The sequence below is a fragment of the Eurosta solidaginis genome, chromosome X, assembly GCF_040869045.1.
Source record: "Eurosta solidaginis isolate ZX-2024a chromosome X, ASM4086904v1, whole genome shotgun sequence".
In the NCBI taxonomy this organism is placed as follows: domain Eukaryota; kingdom Metazoa; phylum Arthropoda; class Insecta; order Diptera; family Tephritidae; genus Eurosta; species Eurosta solidaginis.
In genome coordinates, this window is record NC_090324.1 from 130,134,631 (window position 1) to 130,160,109 (window position 25,479).

At 39.8% G+C, this 25,479-nt stretch overlaps 1 protein-coding gene across 1 annotated transcript in view; it reads right to left on the minus strand.

Moving 5' to 3' along the window:
* The window catches only part of LOC137235148 (glutamate receptor ionotropic, kainate 1-like), a 2,828,327-nt gene that overhangs the window by 1,926,152 nt on the left and 876,696 nt on the right, over positions 1 to 25,479 (minus strand). Inside the window, exon 3 of the mRNA XM_067758305.1 lies at positions 15,652 to 15,739. The gene's annotated coding sequence lies outside the window, so the exon portion shown is untranslated. The remainder of the gene's footprint in view (positions 1 to 15,651; positions 15,740 to 25,479) is intronic.

Here is a 25,479-nt window from a genome sequence, read left to right on the forward strand (position 1 = left end):
ATGAAACTATCACTGAGTGATCGTAAGAATGACGAAGAAACTAGTTACATCCCTAATTAATTTATTTATGCAAATAATCTTCACTAGCTATTTTTCATAAGAAAATTTAGAAACAAAAAAAATCTTTATAAATTATTTAACTCTAAAGCTAAATTTCCAGGAAGCCATTATGTTGACCGTCTCGACGTTTGTTGGTAAATTTCGGCGTCTGAGTATGGACTAAGGTTACAGCTACTCATTCACCCGCTTGATGATTTCTTTTCGAATTTTCTTTATTTTTAGTTGGGCACATTGGCCTCTTTAAAATTTTCATTTGATGAATCACGGTGTTTAATGGCCGTCATTTTCATCATTCTTACACACTTTTCTTCTCGGTTTAAGCAACTATATTCTATACAAGTTTGTTGGATAATTTATTACAATTTTTGTTCGCCATTTCGTTTGTCAAAGTTTTTTTTTTTTTCTTTCAACACTTTTCAAAAATTTACTTTTCAGTTGGTTTTTGTTGCTTTCTAAACTCCGAGGATCGCATATAAGAGTAATACGATTACCAATCAGGATCGTATCCCAACAAAATCGATATTTTATGACTTTTTTGTGAAGTTAGGGAATACTTTAAGACCCAAACGAATATTCAAGGAATGTTTTGGGAGGATGAGTCTCCACATCACACCCAACTGAATGTACAAAATAATGTAGACGTCTACACACGTAGGCATTGCTTTGCGAACAATTTTAAGTATTCACCGATGTATATATTGCATTCGTAACTCCAGTCTTAGTCGGTATTTTAATTTTTGTAATTTTTGCATGGGATCACACGAACATACATATCTCTGAAGAAGATTGTTCTATTCAAGACGGCTCGGCTTCTCGATGCTCCAAATGTTCACATCACTTAAAAAAAAGAGAGTTCCCTCTGGTTTTAAACTACTTTTGGCCCTATACAAAAAGTTTTCACGATATATTATTATCTGCATAAATGAATGCAGTAATAATGACACATATTTGATTAATATTTAATCTATAAAAACACTTTGATAACTTTTCACTATTGCCCCGACTTTGGCTTTTCATGATTTTGCAGCCGGGGATTTTAGTCCCAACGCACGCGGGTTTGGGTCCGACGAGTTAATTTTTGCCAGCCGTTCTGGTCTTTCCGATGTCTCCTCATAAACTGACTTTGTTAATCTTTGGCCTACGCCTTCAAAGCCTTTGCTTCTACCGGGAGTTTTCCAGTTTTCCATATCTTCTCTCCTTAGGTATAGGTCGAACGGAATAATCACCTGATCTTCCCGTTAGACATTGTTTTTTTTTTTTTTCTTTTCTTCTTGATATACCTTTGTACAGTCAGATCAGACCAGGCATGCTTAACCAACGAACCGATATCATTTCGTTACGATAATTAACGTTAATAAACGAAACAAAGTCATTTCGTTTCGTTTATTAACGTTAAGAACGTCAAACTAACGAAATGATTTTGCTTCGTTTTCTGCCATATCAAAACGAAATCAAATCGTTTATGTTGGTTTATTAATTTCAAACTATGCTGGCAAAGCTGATTGATGGCGGAGTCATTAAAGGTGAAAGCATTAGCCAAGCTGATTGCAACTTTTCTCACGAATTTTGACCGTACGAACATTTCTCAGAGTATTTTTGACATTACCACCAACGAATTACACAAACAAATTACATGGAGTTTGTGTGTGTATGTCCGCTCGCTGTTACCACCTTACGGCTTCACCATGGCTATAGCATTGCCAGCACAATTCAAACATAAAGTATCACGTTTTTGTTAACATTTTTAACGTTAACGAAAGCTTTTCGTTTCGGTTAAAAACGAGATATAATTTATCTTGATAATTTCTTAATCGATAATATTTCGAAGTGTTTCAACGGAAACGGTGGAAATTTTTTGATAAACGATTAGCTTAACGTTAAGGTTATTCAAGACGGCTCGGCTTCTCGATGCTCCAAATGTTCACATCACGTAAAAAAAAGAGAGTTCCCTCTGGTTTTAAACTACTTTTGGCCCTATAAAAAAAGTTTTCACGATATATTATTATCTGCATAAATGAGTGCAGTAATAATGACACATATTTGATTAATATTTAATCTATAAAAACACTTTGATAACTTTTCACTATTGCCCCGACTTTGGCTTTTCATGATTTTGCAGCCGGGGATTTTAGTCCCAACGCACGCGGGTTTGGGTCCGACGAGTTAATTTTTGCCAGCCGTTCTGGTCTTTCCGATGTCTCCTCATAAACTGACTTTGTTAATCTTTGGCCTACGCCTTCAAAGCCTTTGCTTCTACCGGGAGTTTTCCAGTTTTCCATATCTTCTCTCCTTAGGTATAGGTCGAACGGAATAATCACCTGATCTTCCCGTTAGACATTGTTTTTTTTTTTTTTTCTTTTCTTCTTGATATACCTTTGTACAGTCAGATCAGACCAGGCATGCTTAACCAACGAACCGATATCATTTCGTTACGATAATTAACGTTAATAAACGAAACAAAGTCATTTCGTTTCGTTTATTAACGTTAAGAACGTCAAACTAAGGAAATGATTTTGCTTCGTTTTCTGCCATATCAAAACGAAATCAAATCGTTTATGTTGGTTTATTAATTTCAAACTATGCTGGCAAAGCTGATTGATGGCGGAGTCATTAAAGGTGAAAGCATTAGCCAAGCTGATTGCAACTTTGCTCACGAATTTTGACAGTACGAACATTTCTCAGAGTATTTTTGACATTACCACCAACGAATTACACAAACAAATTACATGGAGTTTGTGTGTGTATGTCCGCTCGCTGTTACCACCTTACGGCTTCACCATGGCTATAGCATTGCCAGCACAATTCAAACATAAAGTATCACGTTTTTGTTAACATTTTTAACGTTAACGAAAGCTTTTCGTTTCGGTTAAAAACGAGATATAATTTATCTTGATAATTTCTTTATCGATAATATTTCGAAGTGTTTCAACGGAAACGGTGGAAATTTTTTGATAAACGATTAGCTTAACGTGGATAAGAATATGACTTCTTTACTCGTATCGAGAGATGAGAAATAACGTTACAAATCACGCCATCCAAATTTGCTTAACAAAAAGACAGGAATGTACCAGCATAAATTCGTACTGGTTCAAAAAAAAAAAAAAAAAAATGATGGAAATTGCGTTAACCATAAATAAATCATCTAAGTAGGGGAGACCGGGGTAGCTCCAGCACTTTCTTTTTTGAAGCTCCACATCTCACTAGATATCTAACGAATCGAAACGTATGTGTGCTTTAACAAATCCCATGTTATTTAAATATAAAATGTTGGGGAGACATTTTTTGAATTGGTAGTGGAGACAAACATTTTTAAAGTTAATTGAAAAAACTCAAATTTGCTGAATGTACCCCATGGAGGGGTGGCTCCGGCATTTGATGGGGCATCTTCGGCGTTACTGTAGTAATGTATTGTTATTAAATAAAAAGTTCTTTTATACATTTTTTTTTTGAGATTATATTTTAATAAATGTAATATATCAGCAAGAACAAAAAACATATTTCATGTAAGTATAGTGAAAAATAGTGCCTCCTGGGCTTAAAATAAGAGAAAATTATTTGATGTTGAAACTACTTAGATCTGCCTCAAAAATGTATTTGGTCCGACAACGTGATGTTGAAGCAGGATTCACAGGGCTTGGAAGTTTAAATAAAATTTCACTTTTCAAAACCAATGATATATCCTCGTTCTCGGGCTTGACAAATATAAGCTGCGGAATGTCAATCTTCCTAAGAAAACTAAAAGTGAATGTACATTCACTAAGACTCTCAATGATTTCAGCAACATAATACATCTTTTTTTTTAAATGCTTGAGCAGGTACGGTAAAAACGAAATCTTCTACATTCAGTTCGATGTCGTTCGTTAACTTATGGTTGGAAAAATTTTCCACCTCCGGCGTTTATAGTCAGAATTCCCCAGCTTCTTTCGCAACATTCCATTTTTCAGGAAAATCTTTCCCGTTAGTGGTAGTGTATTCGTATGCCAACTTCTGAAAACTTTTGCATGATAACCCATATAGATAATAGCTACACTTTTTAACGTACTCCACTAGCTCGATTTCTTCCTCCATTGTAAAAGTTTGTCTACAGGTAAGCTTTGATTGGTAGTTGGTCTTGTGTCAGGCTAACGAATTTTGTTTTTTTACTCGATATTCAATTGTTTGTCGTTTTAAATTGTATTTTTTACCGGCAGGCGTTGCCGTTTCTACACCGCTTAAAACATCTGCAACTTCTTTTTTAATCGCGTTTTAATCAATATCCGATTCGGTTATACGTTTATAATTTCGAACCATTTTTAAATTTCTAGATAAATCTATAACTAAATGAAGAGTTTACTTAACGTTATGAGGGACACATTCGGCAGAAATTAAGGTTCGCCGAATGTGCCCCAAGACTAAACGATGAATCTACCCCGGGCATTCCCTTTTCTCTTTTCTCCATTTTTTTTACATTTTGAACATTTGTATATCCCTTAATCACACATTTTCACAAAACATACAATCTTACCTTTTAGTAAATGTTTGATATTTTTTAATTTTTTTATAATAAATTGATATTTATTATTAGTGGTGAGTAAATTTTCACCTCTGCTCTCTCATACAGAAAACGCTATTGCCGAATGTACCCCAAAGCCGAAGCTACCCCGGTCTCCCCTAACTGTCGATTGTTGAATAGCAAACATCCAAAGCTAAAATTTTATATTTTCCCATATCCGCCTCTTAGAGTTCGAACTTGGTACCTTTTCTGTCGGGTGCTTCGCCCTCTTTCCCTGGCGTAGCTATGCTTTTTCACCTTAAATAAGGACAGAGATTGTTCTTGGTAATCCGATCCGGTTTGGGACTGTTTTTATGTGATCGAAATCTACTATACCTCGAATACAGCAAAAAATCTACCAGTTTCTTGTAAAAAAAAGAACGAAAAAAAGGGACAGATGAAGACTAGTTTGGCATAGCATTCATTCTGGTTGTGCGATAGGTTGCATCATTGGATTTTCTGCATGGTATATATGTATGATTTGTGCCTTAACATCATCTAGTAGTTCTCTGTTCCACTAGTTGAGCGCCACCTTCGTTAAGCGCATGTGCGGGTTTTCCAAGAATTAGTGCATGCTCAAGTGGGTGTGTTGGTGATTGCCTTACCTGGGCTTTTAAGTTACGCTCGCCCGCTCACAAGCATATAACTCTGTTGGTTCGTCAGAGCACATCGACGCTAAGTATATTTTTATGTTGTTGCACTGGACATTGGTCGTGTCGAACTGTTCGAACCAATGTTCGATTCAATACAACAAACATGTTGATCTGCAACACTCAATTATTATTGAAGTTGTGATAATGATATCGCCCTGTGGTGTTCGCATATTACGTCGAGAGGCTAATATCATTGTGATGCTCGTCATAAATTCCCCCCAACCAGACAGAAGCTAACCGATGCTAGTCGGTACCTAGCGGCTGCAACTTTCATAATTTTGTTATTGTTGATCTCTTTACCACTCGGTTAATTATTCGTAATAATTATGAAAGAAAATCAGTTATTTGTTGCTGATGTTGTGACTTTTCATGACCAGATATCTTTAGTGTGGTACGTTCCTTTACGATTGTTCCCTATGTCTTTTAACAAGTATTAAGCGTTTCCAACCTTTTTTATCACTTTGGCTTTAACACCTTCTGGGGAAAGTTTAGGATTGAAATGTTTTCCTTAATTACTTTGCACAAAATCGTGTCACAATTTGTCCTGGGGTAAACTCCCGCATACGCGCGTGTAGGTTGTATGTGCGAGTGTTTTTCTCATACGCCAGTTTCATTTTGGAATTAATTGATTCGCGGATGATGGCGAATTGATCCTCCCTACTAAGTCGAGCACTACCCTCCGATATAAATCCTAGATTCTTCAATACCGTAGTCTTTCCAGTGTGTTACCATGTTTTGTCCGAAAACAACGAAATATGGCGACTGATCTATTGTGCTGTGTAAACCAATTCGTAAAGAAGAGTTAATACTGCTTACGTAAGCATCCCAGTTCCGATGATCCTTGCCTACAAAGGATCTCAAAGCCTCGTTAATTGAGCGATTCACGCTATCCGAGGCGTTGGCTTGAGGTGAATATACCGCTGTACGAACATGGCTAATTCCATGTTTGTCAATGAAATTATGGAACTCCTTGCTGACAAATTGGCTTCCATTATCGGATACTATTGTCTGAGATACACCAAAGCAATCAAAAATTATAGTTTTAAGAAAATATATTATTAAGTTGGTTGTGAACTTTCTTAATGGTTGCAAAAAAGTGAATTTCGAAAAATGGTCGAGGACAATAAAAATACTTATGTTTCCCCTTTTTTATCTCGGAAAAGGTCAAATGAGATCGATGTACAATAGTTGGAAAAGTCGTTCTAACTCGGCTTGCTGTCCCACGGAGGGAGAAGCGAATACGACGGCGTCTTCGAGGTTTTTCAAAGGTCACAGGATAGCACATAATTTTTTATGTCGTTTACCATACCGGGCCAATACAAATGTCTTTTTACCAGCTCAATTGTTTTGGCTATACCACCGTGTGCTGAACTAGGCGAATTATGAGCCGAGTAAATAACGCTTTGCCTTAATTCAGTTGGCACAAACAGTTTCCACACGTCTTCTTCAAGGGGCGTGTTGGTCTCAAAATTATTCCTATAGTAAATGAATTTGTCTATTACTTTGTAGTCTGCCATATCACTGTTGGAAAATTTTTTCCGTAATTCTCGGTATTCATCGGATTCGAAGTGCGACGATTCTAAATCTATTTCTGGCAAAATCTCTAACTCTATCTCCTCCACATTTCTGGGCTCGTCAAAAGCGCGAGACAACGCGTCAGCGACTTTATTATCGCTTCCTTTTCTGTGCTCGATGGAAAAGTTATAACCTTGTAGTTTTAGAGCCCACCGCGCTAGTCTTCCGCTTAAGTCTTTTTGGCGCATTAGCCATTTCAGACTCGCGTGGTCGGTTAAGACTTTAAAGTCGTGCCCTTCGATATATGGCCTCAACTTCTTTATTGCCATAAACACTGCGAGACATTCCAGTTCACTGACGGTATAATTTCTCTGTTCAGTTTGTGGGACATAAATGCAATAGGCCTTTCGTCGCCATTTTTATCAGCTTGAGCTAACAGACCACCAACACCGTACTGGCATCCATCACATTGGACAATGAACTGTTTCGAATACACAGGGTGAATCAATAAGGGGGTCGTTGTGAGTTTATTTTTAAGCTGCTCAAAGGCATCTTCAGCTGCTGTATTCCAAGCAAACTTCTTTTTCTTAGAGAGCAGCTCGGTTAGAGGAAACGTGAGGCTAGCATAGTCGGCAATAAAGCGCCTATACCACCCTGCCATTCCCAAAATTTGGCGTAGTTGACGAATGGTTTTCAGACATGGATAGTCAGAAATAGCCTTCACTTTATCTTTGTCTACCGCTAGTGTCCCATTCCCAACTTCTTCAAACGTTTGTGAGACAACTAGCAAATCGTCTAGGTAAACGAAAACATGAGTCTTGAGATTGTACAGGATAACCATGTCCATCAATCGACACATTGTTTGTGGTGAATTACAAAGACCAAATGGCATGCGTGTAAATTGGAACAATGGTCGATTGGGTATGGTGAATGCGGTTTTGGGACGAGACTCCTTTGACAAACTTATTTGCCAGAAGTCAGCCTTCAGGTCAATTTTCGATATGCAATATACAGGTGGTAGTCGGGCTATCAGTCCATCTATACTCGGAATAGGATACGCGTCTTTCACAGTTTTTTCATTAAGCTTCCTCGAGTCTAAACAAAAGCTCACCTTTCCAGGTTTTACTACAAACACTCCTGGAGAGGATCATGCGGAACTCTCAGCCTTTTCTATTACTCCTAACTCAATCATACGATCTTTCTTTCACACAATAGCTATTCCATTGCAGGCGAGATTGGATAATAACGCTGCTTTATTGGGGTAGCCGTGCCAGTGTCTATGTCGTGCTCAATTAACTTTGTAGTTCCAAGGCCTTCTTTCTCGTAAGCAGGGAATGCAGAAATGGCTATCCCAAGTTGGCGTTTCTGTAATGATGTCAACGGAATCACATCGGGGTCTACTCCTTCGTCCCGCAAGCTTGAATTTGCAGACCAAATTTCTGCCAAAAGTCCACTCCGCATATAACGTTGCTGGCAACAGACGGTACTAAAGGGAATTCAATCGTTTCTCTACGCCTGTTGAAGTCTATTGTAAGCTCTATGACTCCAGCCACACTCTGCTTTTTCCCATATGCTGTTTTTACAGAACCTAAAAGCTTCTGGTAACCTCTCTTGGGACTTTCCATAATTAGTTTTGCTAATTCCGATCCTATGCAGCTCTTATTTGCTCCACTATCTAATAAAGCTAAATATGGTTTATCTTATATCTTTATATTTGCGTATGGTCGAATGTCAGAATGATGGTAAACTATAGAGGAAATAACATAATTAAGCAATGCTTTCTTACGCTTCCAATAGACTGATATGCGCTTACTGGAACGGGTTGGAGTACGGTTGTTCTCTGTGTCCTAGAATATTCTTTTCCTCGCACTATTGTACTCCGTCAAACGAACGTGATATGGTTTTCTAGATAACGTCTTACTCAAATCTATAGAAACTTTTAAAGTTCTACTACTCATGGGGTTATTATTAGTTTTTGTACTATCTGGTGAAAGTATCTGAATGTTTCGGTATTGTCGTCATTTGAATGGTTAGTTTCACCAGAACCGTGTTTGGTAACTAATTCCGAGGGCGATACGATGGATGCTCGTCTGGGATTCGACGGACATCCTTCTTCGAGTTTTCCGATGCAACGGTGCATTTAGGACATGTGGGTTTATACATGTTTTCACCGCCACAGCCGTAGAAGAAGATTTTCCTGGGCTTGAGACAGCCATGATATCTATTAGAGATATACGCCGCCGATAAACGCCGCCGCCGATTTTAGTCGTTTTTCGCACGCCGCCGCTGAATGTCAAAAATATCGGCGCGGCGGCGTCCGGCGCGGTACTATATTTTCTACTCATTTAAGACTGTTTAGGCCATTTATTGTTCATGTCACAAATTGGTCGGATATGGTCAAAAGTGGGATCAACGGATGCGCTTCACTGCCAGTTATAAGAAACTAATTACGAAATTTAACTCTTTCTAATTGTTCATAAGTTATTAATAAAACACAGGCGCTTTCGATGTCAGCTTAACACGGACTTTGCATCACCCAATTTACCAAGTTATTAAAACAAAGCACTAAAAGAAAAGTTTTATAATAAATTTATATGCTCACTTTGCTTAGTTTTTTTCAAAAAATTGATATTGAACAATGTAAATAAAATGGCCCAAGGCGAACATGTTTTCAAAGTGACCTCAAGTTGTTAAAAAAGCAAATTACCAAAAAAAGGTGCCGATTTTTAAAAAAAATTTACATAGCAATTGGCTGAAGGAATAAGCGAAATCAGCTGCAAAATCCTTTAGTAGATTCTAGGGGCATAAACACTCCTTTGAAATGATTCTTACCTCATACTTAAGTTGAGGATATAATTACGTATGAGAAGGGTTTGAAAGATCACTTGGGCTTACATTTAAACACCTGTTGTTTATTTGCGAAATTATACAATAGCGTCTGAAATGTTAATTTTGATTTTCACACTTCATCCTTCAATACCCAAGTCTCCCGGTTTGACATTTCATTGTTTATAGCCCTACCAACCAAGTTTAAATATAACCTACGCGTTACGGCTCCTTTTACAAATGTGAATACGTAGGCACATATATTTACCAGGTGAGGCTTTGTCCTTCGCAAGAACACTCAAAGTGGTGAGGCAAAAGCTTTCCCAAGACAGTCGAACTAAAGACCGTATGTGCTACTACCCTAACGTAGTGGACAGTCGAACTAATCTGAAAACTAAAGCTACGCGGTCATCCATTCTAAAATATCGTTTTCATTTAACGAATACTATTGAAATCAATGTTGTGAACACAGACGTCTGCAAAATTTGATCTACATTTAAAAAAAACAGGGTCCTTGTAAAATTTTAACTATGTAGATGCGCCGAGGATTATACGATTTTCACCCATGAGTTACGCAATTACATCCACTTAGACTGCTTATGATTTCGAGGGCGGCATCCTTGGCCGAATAGTTACTCCCTAACGTTTAAAGGTGTTTCTCTGGTCTAGCTCGGGAGCATAGCGCGACAAAAACATCCGTTAGAAAGTTTTCGGAACTACACCTAGAGCTTCTAGGAAAGTGACGTCGACGAAGGTACATATGTGTTCGAAGTCGCAGTCCTATAGCTTCTATGCTGGCATATGGGGTGAGGGTTAGGAGGCGTGGTAGCGACTGGTGGTCGGGATTGCTACTGTTCGCACATCGGGAATTGTAGCTCCTAATCATCAGGAATTGTAGCTCGGAAAAATTGGATGCGCCCTGTACCACGAGAGGCATGAGTATTAATAGACCATAAATAGCAACCGTAAGTCGCCTTTGTGCGTGACCGCCAAGGAGCCACAAATGATTTAAAGAAACTGTGCTCGCGACGATTATTAGGAATTAACTCGAGGTGAAACTATGCTTTGCACAGACAAAAGTGTGACCATTTTACGTATCTCTTTCTTTTCAGCAGACGCAGCATTACCAATTCCAAAGACCGGGGTTAGGTTCGAAGCCTCCCTAGAGTAAGTGAACGAGGGACAATCCCTCTACATAGGGCTACTACTGAAAATTTTTGAGGCACAAACCCCAGATCTTTCCGAAATTCCCAAAACTTTGATTTCCTTAAATACATCCTAATAAAACCTTTCCTAAATACTTTTTTTTTAAATAGAAAAATCAAGCTTTTTAAAGTAAGAACACCGGCGTATGCCGGCGCCCGCCCAAGCCGCCACCGCTGGTGTATAATAGAGCCTACGCCGCCGCCGCCGATAAAGTGATCGGCGTAAACCTCTAATATCTATGTCCCGTCTCTTGACAATTCCAACATTTTTGCTTACTTGCCTCAACAGCTTCTACACTGCCGAGTTCTTCGTCTTGGTTGGTGTTGGTAACATCCAAATTAAATAGTTCATTGATTTGGTGACGTCCAGTGGTTTGCCGGGATGAGCCACTGTGAATATCGTTAAAGAACTTTTCATGTTTTCGCGCTGCTTTCCTCAAACTAGCAATATCCATTATTTCGAGGTGTAAAATTTCGTGGCGCAAGTCGGACTTCAAATTGCGTATCAAAATCTCGTCTAGCTCTGTCTCATTCATTTGGATTCTCAACTTGTCGGACATTTGCATTACAACTTCAAGGAAATCATCAAAGGGCTCAGCAAATTTTTGTTTCTTCTTCGAATGTCATCGTGTATTTCGGCGTCTGTCGAAAAATCCTTAAATCAAACCACTCCAGATCATTCGTGCGTTGCCGGTAACGCCAGAACCATTCCAAAGCTTTACTTCAAACAATGATTGTAGATGTTGGCAATGTACTGTAAAACTTCCGTTCAGGTATAGGGCAGTTAACGTGTTTACTCGATAAATAAATTGGTCTACAGATATGCCATCTTTCGACCAGCTAAAACGAACCTGCCAATTTCGAACTAGATTTGACAGTTTTTCGTTTTAATGGCTCTGGCCGTCTCTCATAGCGAACATTGTCATTAATAAGTCGCTCCGGATACGGTGCGTCGCGTGGCCATTCCACCTGCTCTTTTCGCCGATAAACAGCTGGAGATGGTCTAGTATTTCTATCCATATTTAAGTTTTGTAACATATTCTGAATATCCATGGTCATTACTTCACGAAATTTTGCATTGATTCGGCAACTAATTGCTGCACTCGCTGTTCAGTAATTCCGCTTTGGTGTGGATTAGTCGCGCGTCGGTATCGTGGAATACTCGTTTGACCGTGTCGACGGTCGGTTGACGTATAAGCTTGGAATTGGGGATTAGTTTGCGCGTAAAGCCGCGTATTCGGTCTTTCACGAGGAATAGTACCGGTTGGCATACTCAGTTTTTCCTTTTCTAAGATTTTAGGGCTTTTGCGAAACAGAGACTTCTACAGTGTCATTATTATCTAACCAGGTATGGATGCAAGTCAAGTGGAAACAATGATGACACACCGTTTCTCCCCTATCTTGACTATTTAGCAAGGTTTCAGTGCATATGGCACAGTACTACGTGTCACTGGCATCACAGCACTCAACTAATAAAAAAAAAATGGTCGTGTGTTAATGTTTAGGTATCTACCGGAAATTTGTTAGGAATGAAAACAATCAATCGATCGCGTTTTAAAATCAACTAATTAATAAAATATAATATGATGACTACTCTGTAGGGAAGGTTAATAATTTTGACTTAATAATTCGCGGTTGCTTAACTCCTTAATGTGTACATTTATGCTGGATAAAAATGAGTTTGTGGCTAAGCTTATACTTTGGTAAATCGCCGCAGCTTTGCAACAGATCAAAATCCAAAAGTAAATGCTTGACCGTTTGGTTGAAATATGGAACGTATTTGATTTTGTGGCTGTGGATCAAGATCAGATGTAAGTATAAAAATATTTATTTTCTGCAAATCTATTGAAACCACCAGTCCAACAAACGCAAAAAATTTGTATTTGCGAGGACAGAATACATAATAAATAATTCAATCTGTAATCCATCTCAAATCTTTAGATATGATACTAATTCAGTGAAAAAAATCAGCGGTCAGAATCCGAATTAATCCAAACTTTGCAAATCCTGCGTTCTTTTATTCACTGCGAAAAAGGTTATTTTATAAATGAAATTTAGGAGCCTTGACAAGATGATCAGTTTTATAAGCTTAATTTTTATTTTGTTTGCTATCCACTACTAGTCGTAGTGAAAAAAAAAACCAACTTGTCGTACCACACGTAGGTTTATTTCGGTAACGATGAAAAGACCTAGTGGTTTATCGCATTTAGGCCCCACACGTTGAGCGCCATTTATTTCTTTAACGAACTTCTCCCGAATGCTGCCGCTTACTACTGAAAAAGGGTAAGGCGCATGCTTCCGAGACGGGTCTGCATACCATGCTATGCTACGGTCTGGCTCAGGGAAATGGGAGTGGGCTTGTCTCGGTCACATACAGCGAAATTCGTGCGAAACAAAATCAGTATGCAGGGTATTTAACACTATTTACCTCATGAACGGAGATAAAAATACAACCCAAAAAAAAACCAGCGAAACTCAAGCAGCGAAACAAAAAAATTTATAACAAAAGCGGAATCAAAAAGGATCATTGCCACCAGCGACGGAGGGATTGGAAAGATGGAATTTTCCCTCCTCGTCTTTACCCACCCAACCTATTAATGTACCTTGACTTTATGTACATTAACCCAAGAAAAATACTTAAACCTGGTATACTAACCTTTCTCTATATTTCGTCATCAAAATAAAAGAATTAGAAATTGAAATAAAAGTAATAACTAACATTATTCGATCAGCTAATTTGTATGTAAGAATATAACAAAAAAATTAATCCATCCTGTTCTCAGTTTTTAGATATTTTTAATAATTTATTCAAAAGCCAATTAATAATACCTAAGATTAAAAGATATCTAATTAATTGATATATTTATTATTCGGATATACGAGCTCTCTATGGTTTGGTCCCTTTATTGTAATAGCTTTATACCTAATTATATAAATAGCAATTCCAAACATTCGTAAGTTTACTTGGAAAATCCTATTATTCGCAACTCCCCTCAATATATGGGCTTTGTTTTGTGTTATCAACTCGATTTTTGCGCTAAAGTAAAAGACACGAACTCGTCCACGGTAATGAAAGAGGTTGTGAGTGTGTTAACTGTATGATCAAACGCAATCAAACTTAGATTTCTAATCGCGGTTCAAAATGTAAAGGCAAAAAGGGATATTTTCACCTAATTATTACCAATAAAATGAAAAATATTTGCCAAATCTAACACGTCGACAAATGTTTCTATTAAAAAAATACAATATGTATGTAATTGAAGTATAATTTTTTTTCTTTCTACTTACTTGATCTCCATCGATGCGACGGTGAGCTCAGCGACGATGACGGGAAATGTTGTAGGTTCGATGTATTATGTCTAGCGACCATGTCTGCTAGTGCTACAATTAATTTTGAAAGTACACTGGCGACATGTTAGAATGCCTATTTTGGTATCACTAGTACATCGAATGGTTTTAATTATACAAAAAAATGTACTAACGAAATTAAGAGGGCGAGCCCATTTTAGGTATTACCTATGAGATCAACTCTTAAAATTCGATGCCGAAAATGCGAGTTTGTGAACTTTGTCGGATTTCCAAACCATATAATTAAACCAAAATTACGGAAAACTTAAATCGACGAGATTATTACCTTAACTCCCTGTGTTTAGGATGCCTAACTTTTTCGCATCTGAGTGCGATCCCCCTGATGCAACTCTGCAATTAGATACTCGAAACTCGATTTAACTTATAGCCACCCACAACATCACCGCCCTATGCATTCGTATGCACGTGTATGTGTGTTTTGTCAGCACTTATGCACATGCATGTCGGCGTTTATGTGTGGGTGACTTTCCCCTCCGAAAAGGAGGATTTTGGGGGCCAACGGTTGTCGCCTTCGATACAACCGTCCTCTTGGATTTTAGCCGCCAACCAGCTCACATCTACCGCAAGCGATCTCTGTCGTTCTTCCACAATTTCATCAGGTAATATTGTATCCAAAGTATTTATATTTACTCAATAAAGTGCACCCATTATAACGAGAAATTCTCGTCTTCTCATATTTATTTTCAAATACACTCGTTCTTTGAGATCGACCCGGTGCGCCCACTTCTCGCAAGGAGCAGACGCACCCCGGCCGAACATTTGGTCCTATCTCCCCGAGAAAGGAATTAAAGCACCTATATACAGTCCACATCACAAGATATCAAAGCTGACAGCACCACAAAGGTTATCCGACGAAAGTTATTTGCCACAATAAACAGCGATACCACCAAAAAACAAAAAGGGGAATCAAAAGTGAGAACGCCTATTATATTCACATCAGCGCCATACCTGAGCAAGTGACAGCCAGCGGAAGCCACTGGAACACCACAAGCTATTTGCCACACCGGAACACAAATCGCCACAAAATAAAGTCCAAATTAAGCGCAATATTTCTTGCCTGAATTTTTTTTTGTTATAATAAAAACAAATAAAACCGTGTCGATACAAATAATCTTATTCTCAGTGCCACACGCGTAGTGACTTGTGATTAAACGCGAAAAGTGTAAAAATTTAGTGTCGAAAAGAAAGTACTGCAAACGCAAAAATTAACGTTGTTTTTTATAATTCCTTGTGAGTATCTGGTCTGTCCTCCCACCAACGGTAAGACTCTCCGGATATAGCAGGAAGAGATGCACATAACCTCACTTTTATATAAACTTTCTAGCCATTCTATTTCGGCATTGTTCCTTATTGCATTACGTTAGTTTCACTAGTTTTTCTAATAAATTTTTGGTTACACAGTTGCTTCGTTTTTGCACAAGATTTATTGCAGGTTTTACACTTTTCGTCGAGTTCATATAAGCGCGCGCACTTATTATACAATAAAATTTACCTTTGAAGTGGCGAGTGGCACCCTTTATATACACAAAAGACATTGTTGTTTCTCCCCTCTGCTCCCTGTTTTACGGCACAAAAACTATCTGCAACGTCAGAAAAAATAAACAAATTAAAAGTAACAACTAAAGTTTTGCGTAATTTAATAATTGTTGGTTGGGTGATTCGCACAGGTTCATTCAAATTGATATTCCTAACTTAATTCGCTCATAACTTTTCATCCAGAAATATGGAATATTACATCAGATTGGCCGATCGAATAATCGAATTCGAGGCCAATTTCAATAACATAAGTGCGGCTCTGCACACAGTACACACGCTAGCAATACAGCAAAAAGAGTTGCAAGCTAAGTGGGAAAAGCAGAGACCGCCCTCGAGGAGTTACTTGACTTTGACACGCTTGACGCAAAGAAAATTGCAGCGGTCAAGATCAAGCATAAAGCGACATACGCCGTATTCCTGCTTCCAAACAGCCTGGAAAAACCTATGTGAGAGATGCGAGAATAAACGGATTCTAGTAAACTCACAACTACAAATTTTATTTAATCTGAAAAAGATAGATAGTGAGTGCGGCAGCTCAATTAAAACTTTACAGCGCGACATAAATAATTGTTTGGCATCCTTAAAAACCCCTCAGATAGATGTTTCAAATTGGGATGCGACTATTACCTATTTATGCTCGACAAAATTACCTGAAAATACGTTGGCTCTATGGGAGCAGAGCATTGACCACAAAACGGACATATCCAAGTGGGAGGATATGGACAAATTCTTTTCAAATCGTTTTCAGACACTTGAAACCGTGTCTGGTTTTACAGGGAATGCCACTTCTAAAGTGCAAAAATCAAACGCGTCGCGACAATCGACAGAAACCCCTACGAAAAGACTTGGTGCTTTTCAAACAAAAGTATCCAAGCAAACAACAAAATCAATGTGTAAAATGTGCAACAGGAGCACAGTTATGCAACTGTTTACGCTTTTGCGATTTAACCCCGGTAGAAAGGATTAAATTCGTTAAATCCACAAATGGCTGCCTGAACTGTTTATCCCCAGGACACACAGTGACGAGGTGCACCAGTTCGTACAACTGTTCCAAATGCCACTCTCGTCACCACACGCTATTGCATACGGACACACTTCAGCAACCGGCGGTGCGCAACCCTTTCAAAGATGCGGATAATACCCCATCAACTTCGGCACAAGCACGGAAAAGACAGGAGTCGGGACAACCACCTTCCTCTTCGAACCAGAATGTCAAATCCTGCCATGCCAATTCCAGCACAGGTGTGCTATTGGGAACTGCACGCGTACACATTCACCATAATGGTACCGACTTCTCCGCACGGGCATTAATTGATTCTGTGTCTGAATGTTCCTTTATAACTGAAAGACTGAAACGCAGAAACAATTTGCCAGCGAGGAAAATGCATGACCAGATTTAAGGCATCACAAATACGGTGTCAGCTCAGGTGAAAGAATCATCCAACACCGAATTACGTTCACCAGGGGATCCCTGTTTCAGCCTGACTACACGCGTTGTAGTTCTAGCGAAACTCACTGGAAATCTTCCATCCTGCCATATCAACGCAATGACTATGCAGGCATTCCCAGACTTGGTTTTGGCAGACAAGAGGTTCTACGTCAACGAAGACGTAGACCTCCCCCAAATCATATTAAGTGGCCTTAAGAAAAACGTGCTTAACACACTTCTGGCCCAAGAGACAGTGTTCTGTTGGATACTAACCGGTCGTATTGAAGCACCGAATCCAACGAAAGGCATCATGTCCTTCTATAACGAGGTTGCGTTGGACAATCAACTGAAAGCTTTCTGGGAGTTAGAAAATGTGCCCAAAAATAAAATATTAAATGAGGAGGAAAGGTACTGCGAACAATTACTTAAGGAAACAACGAAACGAAATGAGAGTCGAAGGTACACCGTGTCGCTACCTTTCCGGCAGGATTACCCTAACAACATTAATTTAGGACCGTCCCTGAAGCGAGCATGCTCTCAATTCTTCCGGAATGAGGGATGACTAATAAAAAACCCAGAGTTAAGTAGAGAGTATGTTTAGGCCACCAGCCTAAATATTTTTAAAATAACTTTTAGTTCACCCTAATACGGCCCGTATACTTAACCATTACCGGTAACTGTCCTTGCACAGCCGAGAACTAATTGAGTAGGGGAAAACTCGACGAAAGTTAGCAATCGGCGGGTGCCATGGACTCTTTCCTTTTTTTTCACTTTCACTTTTCTTTTGAACATCAACAAGTGAGCTCCAGCAACCACACCGAAGATAAGCATTCATTGTTTCAAGTGCGAATTCCAAACCATTAAATTAAAGTAATTTCCGAAATACTTCGTAGTTTAATTTTTCCATTTACTTTGAATTATTGAATAAAGAAAGTTTGTTGTTAATTAGATTAGTGAAAGTGTTGGTTTTTAATAAGTCACTAACTAGTCCCTTTTCTTTTACATTTCTTTTTGGTTTTACGTGCGAGCGAATCCCCATCGTCCCCGAATTACACGTAATCATTGATCCTATCGCGCCAGGAAAATCGAAGTGAACACAATATTCAGCCAGCGCATTAAAATTTAAAGTGAACATTTTTCAACAAAATATTATAATCGACGGTGAAAATTTGCAATAAAATAAGTGAGACTTAAAAGAAGTACCAGCGATCAGCCATTAATTAGCGACGAGTGGTAATAGCGAGCATTGTATATACACAGTCATCACATCATAAAGTCCGCACATCACATTATCATCGCATCATACAGTCATCACATCATACAGTCCGCACATCATATAGTCATCGCATACATACAGTCAACACTTCATACATTCCGCACATCATATAGTCATCGCATCATACAGTCAACACTTCATACAGTCCGCACATCTACACATATCATAAAACACATCATCACTTAAGTGACACAAGGTACGTTGGTTCTATTAGTTCATGCACCACCATTTTTTTTTTGCAATACGTGAACGTATAGAAGTGAACTCGTGATAGGTTTATAATCCGAAGTAGGTGGAAATTTCGTGTTTTTTAAACACACCAATCGCCTTTTGACTATCGGTTGACTCCCCCACCAGTGGTAAGAGTCCTCCGACACAGCTCAAGGCAGACAGGCAGTGAAAAAAAAAAAAATTTTTTTTTTCTCTCCTCACCTCCACTGCACTGTGCAACATAAGGCTTAGGGATAGTCTCTTTTCATTCGAAATTTCGATAAGAAGTACACAACACCTTTATTTCCACCTGGTTGATGTTTTTTGTAAACTTGTCACAGATTCACTTCAGTTTATACACTTGTACACAATATCCAAGCCACGACGACTTATATACACCATTGGATGGCTAGTGGCTGGTAGGAGACACTATTTACTTACAGTCCATAATAAAGTTATTTTCAAAATTGTGTATCAAACAGGAAAATAAATCAAAATAAATAAGTTCATTACGTTTTTCATCGTCGAAGAAGTACAGAATTGCATTCAATACCTTTTTCTTGGAATACTAAATTGGTTTGGCACAATTAGCCCACTTCACCTTTTCATCAAATAACAATTTTGACACATTAAATTTGCATCCAAATTTCTATCTGTGTCACTCTTAGAAATTTCAACAATAATACACAAATAATTAGACACATTAAATCTTGAAACAGATTTCTATCTGTGTCAATTCTTATAGTTTCGCTTTCGTTGCAAGCACAATACTAAGAGTCATTACTTCCGCTCTCGTTCCTTAAAAGAGACAAGATATTTAAAATAATAAAAAAAATGGAGACCTACATAAGAATGACAGACTCCATAGTGGAGTTTGAGCAGGAGTTCAATGCGAAGCCAATCGCTGAACAAAACAAACCCACCCTTGCAATACAGCAAGAGGAGCTGAAAGCACTATGGAAGAAGACAAAGTCACTTTATGAAGGTCTCCTCAACTCTACAGATATTACGAAAGAGGACCTGCAATCCATTAAGCAGAAAAATAAAAGCTGTTTCGCATGCTATATGAAATGCATGGCTACGATCGCTGCTGAAGTGGAAAAATTAGCACCACCTGCAAATGCCCCTGCCACAAAAGTGGAAACCAATCCGAATCATGGACATAAATTCCGGCTGCCCCCTTGCGATACCGATGTGTTTAAAGGTGATTACCTTTCTTGGCCGGCTTTTAGAGATATATTCACGGCCTTATATATTCTCAACAAGGATCTGCAAGATGTTGAAAAAATTTACTACCTAAGGCAGAAAACTCAAGGGGAAGCAAAAGAAATAGTAGAAAGGTGCTCCCTGACGAATGAAGGGTTTCAAACAGCCTGGAAAAACTTAAAAGACAGGTATGAGAATAAGCGTGTCCTAGTGAACACGCAATTGAAACTTTTGTTTAATCTTACGGCAGTCGAATACGAATGCGGAACAGCAATAAAAAAATTACAACGCGAAATAAATAATTGCATATCGGCTCTTCAATGTCACCAAATCGACATTACAAACTGGGATGCAATTATAACATACTTATGTTCCACAAAGCTCCCGGAATCCACCTTGGCGCTATGGGAACAAACCGTAGAGAAGAAAACGGACATCCCAAAATGGGAGGATATGGACAAATTCCTGTCCAGCCGTTTTCAGACTCTAGAAGCTGTGTCTGACATAAAGGGTAGCAAACCATCCAAGCCGCTCAAAACTCATACGAATAGTTCAAAGGAAATGCCTACAAAACTTGGAGTTTAGCAAGCCAGCGTTCCAAAAACGGCATGTAAGATGTGCAACAGTAAGGAGCACAAATTACGAAACTGCCAAAAATTCCATAAGCTGTCCACGGCAGACAAAATAGCTTATGTGAAAAGCAACAACTGTTGTCTGAACTGCTTGTCGGCTGGGCACACAGTGACAAGATGCACGAGTCCATTCAACTGCAACTCATGTCACTCAAGGCACAACACCTTGCTCCATCTTCCGACAGCTCATCCAAAAACAACATCAACAACTCCCCAAAGGGGCAACCAACATAACAATGATAACATACCCTCCACTTCACAACAGGCAAGGGCAAGGATGGACTCTGAAAAGAGAAAAGAAAATATTAATAGCGTCTCTTCCTGTCATGCACATACAGCAAAGGGGGTATTACTAGGCACAGCACGAGTGAAAATAAACTATAATGGAGTGGATTTCACCGCGAGAGCACTTATAGACTCTGGGTCTGAATGTTCGTTTATAACAGAAAGACTCAAAAACAGAATACATCTGCCATCGAAACGATTGCACGTCCAAGTTTCAGGCATTAATAACACACCATCTGCGCAAGTGAAAGAGTCCTGCTCCATAAGACTGGGTTCCCTTATAAACCCCTTAGTATGCATTGATACAGTGGTTCTGGTCCTACCTCAGTTGACAGGGGATCTTCCAACATTTCAAGTTCACGCAATGACTCGGCAAGAGTTCCCTGATCTTATTCTGGCGGATAAAAGGTTCTTCGTTAACGAACCAGTGGACCTAATCCTAGGAGGCGACATTTATCCTCAAGTAATTCTAGACGGCATACAGAAGAACGTCTTAAATACGCTTCTCGCCCAAGAAACCGTCTTCGGTTGGATATTAACCGGTCGCACAGAAGCAACTCAGCCAATTAATAACCGAGTATCTTTTTTTAATGAAATCAGCATCGAGAAACAATTGACTGCCTTTTGGGAACTAGAAGATATCCCTAAGAAAAGGTCCCTCACTGAGGATAATGTCTATTGCGAGGCACTTTACAAAGCGACAACAAAAAGGAATACTGATGGGAAATACATCGTAGCCCTACCATTCAAGCAGGGGTTTCCAAACAGCATCACATTAGGGCCCTCTCTGAAAAGCGCTTGCTCTCAGTTTTACCGAAACGAGACGCGTCTATCGAAAACGCCAGCCCTGCAAACTGAATACAACAGAGTATTAGCGGAATACGAAACACTAGGGCATATGACAAAAGTTCCCACAATTATCCCTCCCCATGCAACAAATTGCTATTTTTTGCCTCATCATGCGGTAATAAAAGAGGAGAGCACGACTACAAAAGTAAGAGTAGTTTTTAACGCATCGTGTCCCACTGCCAATGGCACTAGTTTGAATGACGTGTTATACACCGGCCCCGTACTGCAGGCCGACCTAACAATTCTGCTCCTTCGTTGGCGATTCTTCAAATATGTCTTTAATGGCGACATAGAGAAGATGTATCGCCAAATATGGGTAATGCCCAACCAAACCCAGTTCCAAAGAATAGTATTTCGCAATAATCCAGGGGATCCTATCAACGTCTATGAATTAAAGACAGTAACGTTTGGAGTTAACTGTGCTCCGTATTTGGCAATAAGGACACTGCACCAACTAGCAGATGATGTAGAGACTTCATCACCCATAGCAGCCAGCATTCTGCGTACAAGCATGTACGTCGATGACGTGCTAGCAGGAGGCCACAGCATCGAGTCTACAATTAAAACTCGGGAGGAAGTCACCCACGTACTACGGTCAGCAGGTTTTTCTTTGCGAAAGTGGACTTCGAACTGCAGCCGAATACTGAAAGGAATCCCAAAATCCCACTTGCTAAACGAAGATTTTCTGGAATTCGAGGATGCGAGTACAGTCAAAACATTAGGCATCAGATGGAACCCGCATTCGGATTATTTCTATTTTACCGCAAAACCTATTGAAAATCGTGAGGCCCTGACAAAAAGGGCAATACTTTCAGCGATCGCCAAACTCTTCGATCCTTTGGGATGGCTCGCGCCAGTCATCATAGTAGCCAAGATCATCATGCAAAACATCTGGCTGGAAGGAAAGGACTGGGACGAGGCAGTGTCCACGCGTACCCTAGATAAATGGCAAACCTTTATGGAAGACTACCCGGATATTAACAATATTCAGATACCAAGATGGGTAAATTTTACACTAAATGCGGACGTTGAATTACATGGATTCTGCGACGCATCCGAAAAAGCCTATGCAGCTACAATATTTCTTAGGGCAAGGGTTAATGAGGAGGTCCACGTCAGCCTACTAATTGCGAAAACAAGAGTAGCTCCCGTAAAAACAATTTCGCTACCCAGATTAGAACTGTGTGGAGCAGTCTTGTTAGCCGAAATTTTAGAATCCGTGCGCGAAAACCTGAACTTGGGAAAATTCCATACACATCTATGGACTGACTCAACGATTGTTTTAGCGTGGATTAAAAAACCTCCCTGCTCTTGGTCAACGTTTGTTGCTCATCGAGTAACCAAAATCGTAGAAAAGGTAGGGAACAGTGCCTGGCACCACGTAGAGTCTGCATCAAACCCAGCAGATTTGGCTAGCAGAGGGATGTCAGCAAAAGACCTAGTCGCAAGCTCCTTGTGGTGGCAGGGACCTTCTTGGTTACAAGAAGACAATTCAAAGTGGCCAAATCAAGAAAAGGAGTATCAGACAAATATTGAGCAAAAGCGCGTAAAAGCCTTTCCCACATCAAAAATAAGTGGAAATGAGGATATCCTAGAAAGGTTTTCAGAACTTTCTAGAGCCTTGCGGGTCATATCATATATTATAAGGTTTTCGCAAAGAACCAATACTAAAACAAAATCTTCCTTTAAAGCGGAATCGTACTTCATTTCACCCAATGAAATTCAGGCCACGACAAGTCGTTTAATAGCTCTCTACCAACGGAAGCATTATTCGGAGGAACTTTCGAGTTTGAAATCCGGGAAACTCATCGGTTCAAAGAGTGAAATCCTGCCTCTTACCCCGCTTGTCGATGAAAAGGGCATATTGAGGGTGGGCGGTCGTCTTTCAGGGGCCAAGGATCTTCCCTACAGTGAACGGCACCCGATCATTCTGCCGTATGACTGCCGGCTCACACGACTTCTTGTCCAGTTCATCCACAAAGATACCCTGCATGGTGAGAACCAACTGATGTTTCGTCGCCTACGCACAGAATATTGGATACCTAGGGTAAAAAATATGATCCGATCGGTCATACATAATTGCAAAACCTGCACCATATTCCGCAAACGGACCCAAACCCAACTGATGGGAGATCTACCTCCAGAGCGAACCACCTTTTCCCGGGCTTTCACCAATACGGGGGTAGATTTTGCCGGACCGTTTGACATCAAATCTTATAGCGGAAGAGGATGCCGCATATCAAAGGGTTACGTCTGCCTCTTTGTCTGCTTTGCCACCAAGGCGATTCATTTAGAAGTCGCGAGTGACCTCAGTACCGCCGCCTTTTTAGCAGCTTTCGATCGGTTTGTCGCCAGGCGAGGATGTCCGAAGAACATATACTCCGACAACGGAACAAACTTCGTCGGTGCCTCTCGAGCACTTCGATCCGAACTCAAAGCTTTCCTCGCCGATGCGCGTAACCAAACCCTATCGAAGTATTATCACCAAACCCTTCAATGGCACTTCATACCTGCAGCCGCCCCTCATATGGGCGGACTGTGGGAAGCTGGAATCAAAAGTTTTAAAAACCACTTCAAAAAGATAGCGTTGGACTACAAATTTACTATGGAGGAGTTCAGTACCCTTCTTTGCAGAGTTGAGTCTTGTCTCAACTCGAGACCTCTGAGCCCCTCCTCCAACGACCCGTCCAGCTTGGAACCACTCACTCCGGGACACTTCCTCATTGGCGGTCATCTACTAGCCCCACCAGAGATTGACGTCAGTGAGAATCGTGCCTCACTTGTCAACCGCTGGGAGAAGCTGAAGGCATTACATCAAACGTTTTGCAAACGGTGGAAGTCCGAATATCTCACCGAATTGCAAAAACGCACCAAGTGGAAACACCCACAAGCCAATCTGAAACAAGGGGACCTGGTAGTCATAAAAGAGGAAAATTTACCTCCGAACGAATGGAGATTAGGACGAATAACCAAACTCCATTATGGAGCCGACAATCGAGTTCGAGTCGTCGAGCTTGATACCGCGAGAGGGCACACGACGAGACCAATCACAAAGTTGGTCTTGCTTCCTCCTTGCGAGGAGAGGGTCGGAGATCTTTAATACCTCACTTCTAATTCTCCCTAATTCCAATTCTTTTCTAGTCAGGGTGTGACACCGAATTAGGGATCTAAAGCTTGTCTACAATTTTTTATTATCCTATTACAAATTATCCAAAACCAACAACCCTTCATGCAACACTCCTTAGGAACCAATTTCAAACCAACGATGCGGTTGGCGAATTGCATTGCTCTTTAAAATAGATCTAGGTTTAAAAGCTTTTCCTATCAGCCATGAAATTATTATACAACAGGAGAATTTCCTGTCTGCAAACCTATATTTTATCTAAACAGTAGTACACCTTTGCAGATGGCATTGGGTTAAGATTGCCTAATGTTTAGATAAAGGTGAATACGAGCTCAAATGGGAACGCGTGGGTTAGGCCATATCTATATATACAACTTAACTAATTCACCTCGGCGCAAGACTTGTTTTCATGCGCCCATGGCCTTGCTTTGGGCATGAGTGAAATGTACGCTCCTATGTATAGCGGAGCCATTCACACACCTCCTATTTGGCGGAGTCACATTCATACAACTGCCTATGTTTGGCATGAGTGCACTATCCGCTCCTATGTTTAGCGGAGCCATTCACACACCTCCTATTTGGCGCAGTCACATTCATACAAACAAATAAAATGGGGGTCAAACTAACACGTTCCCAAAATTTTACTCATGATAATGACATATCTTCAACATGCTCCTCTAAGACTTTCATGGCTGACAAAAAAAGTTTTTCCCCAAAATTTAAAAGCTGATAACTTAGTTCACAAAAGTTCTTTCGCACGTGCCTGGAGCACA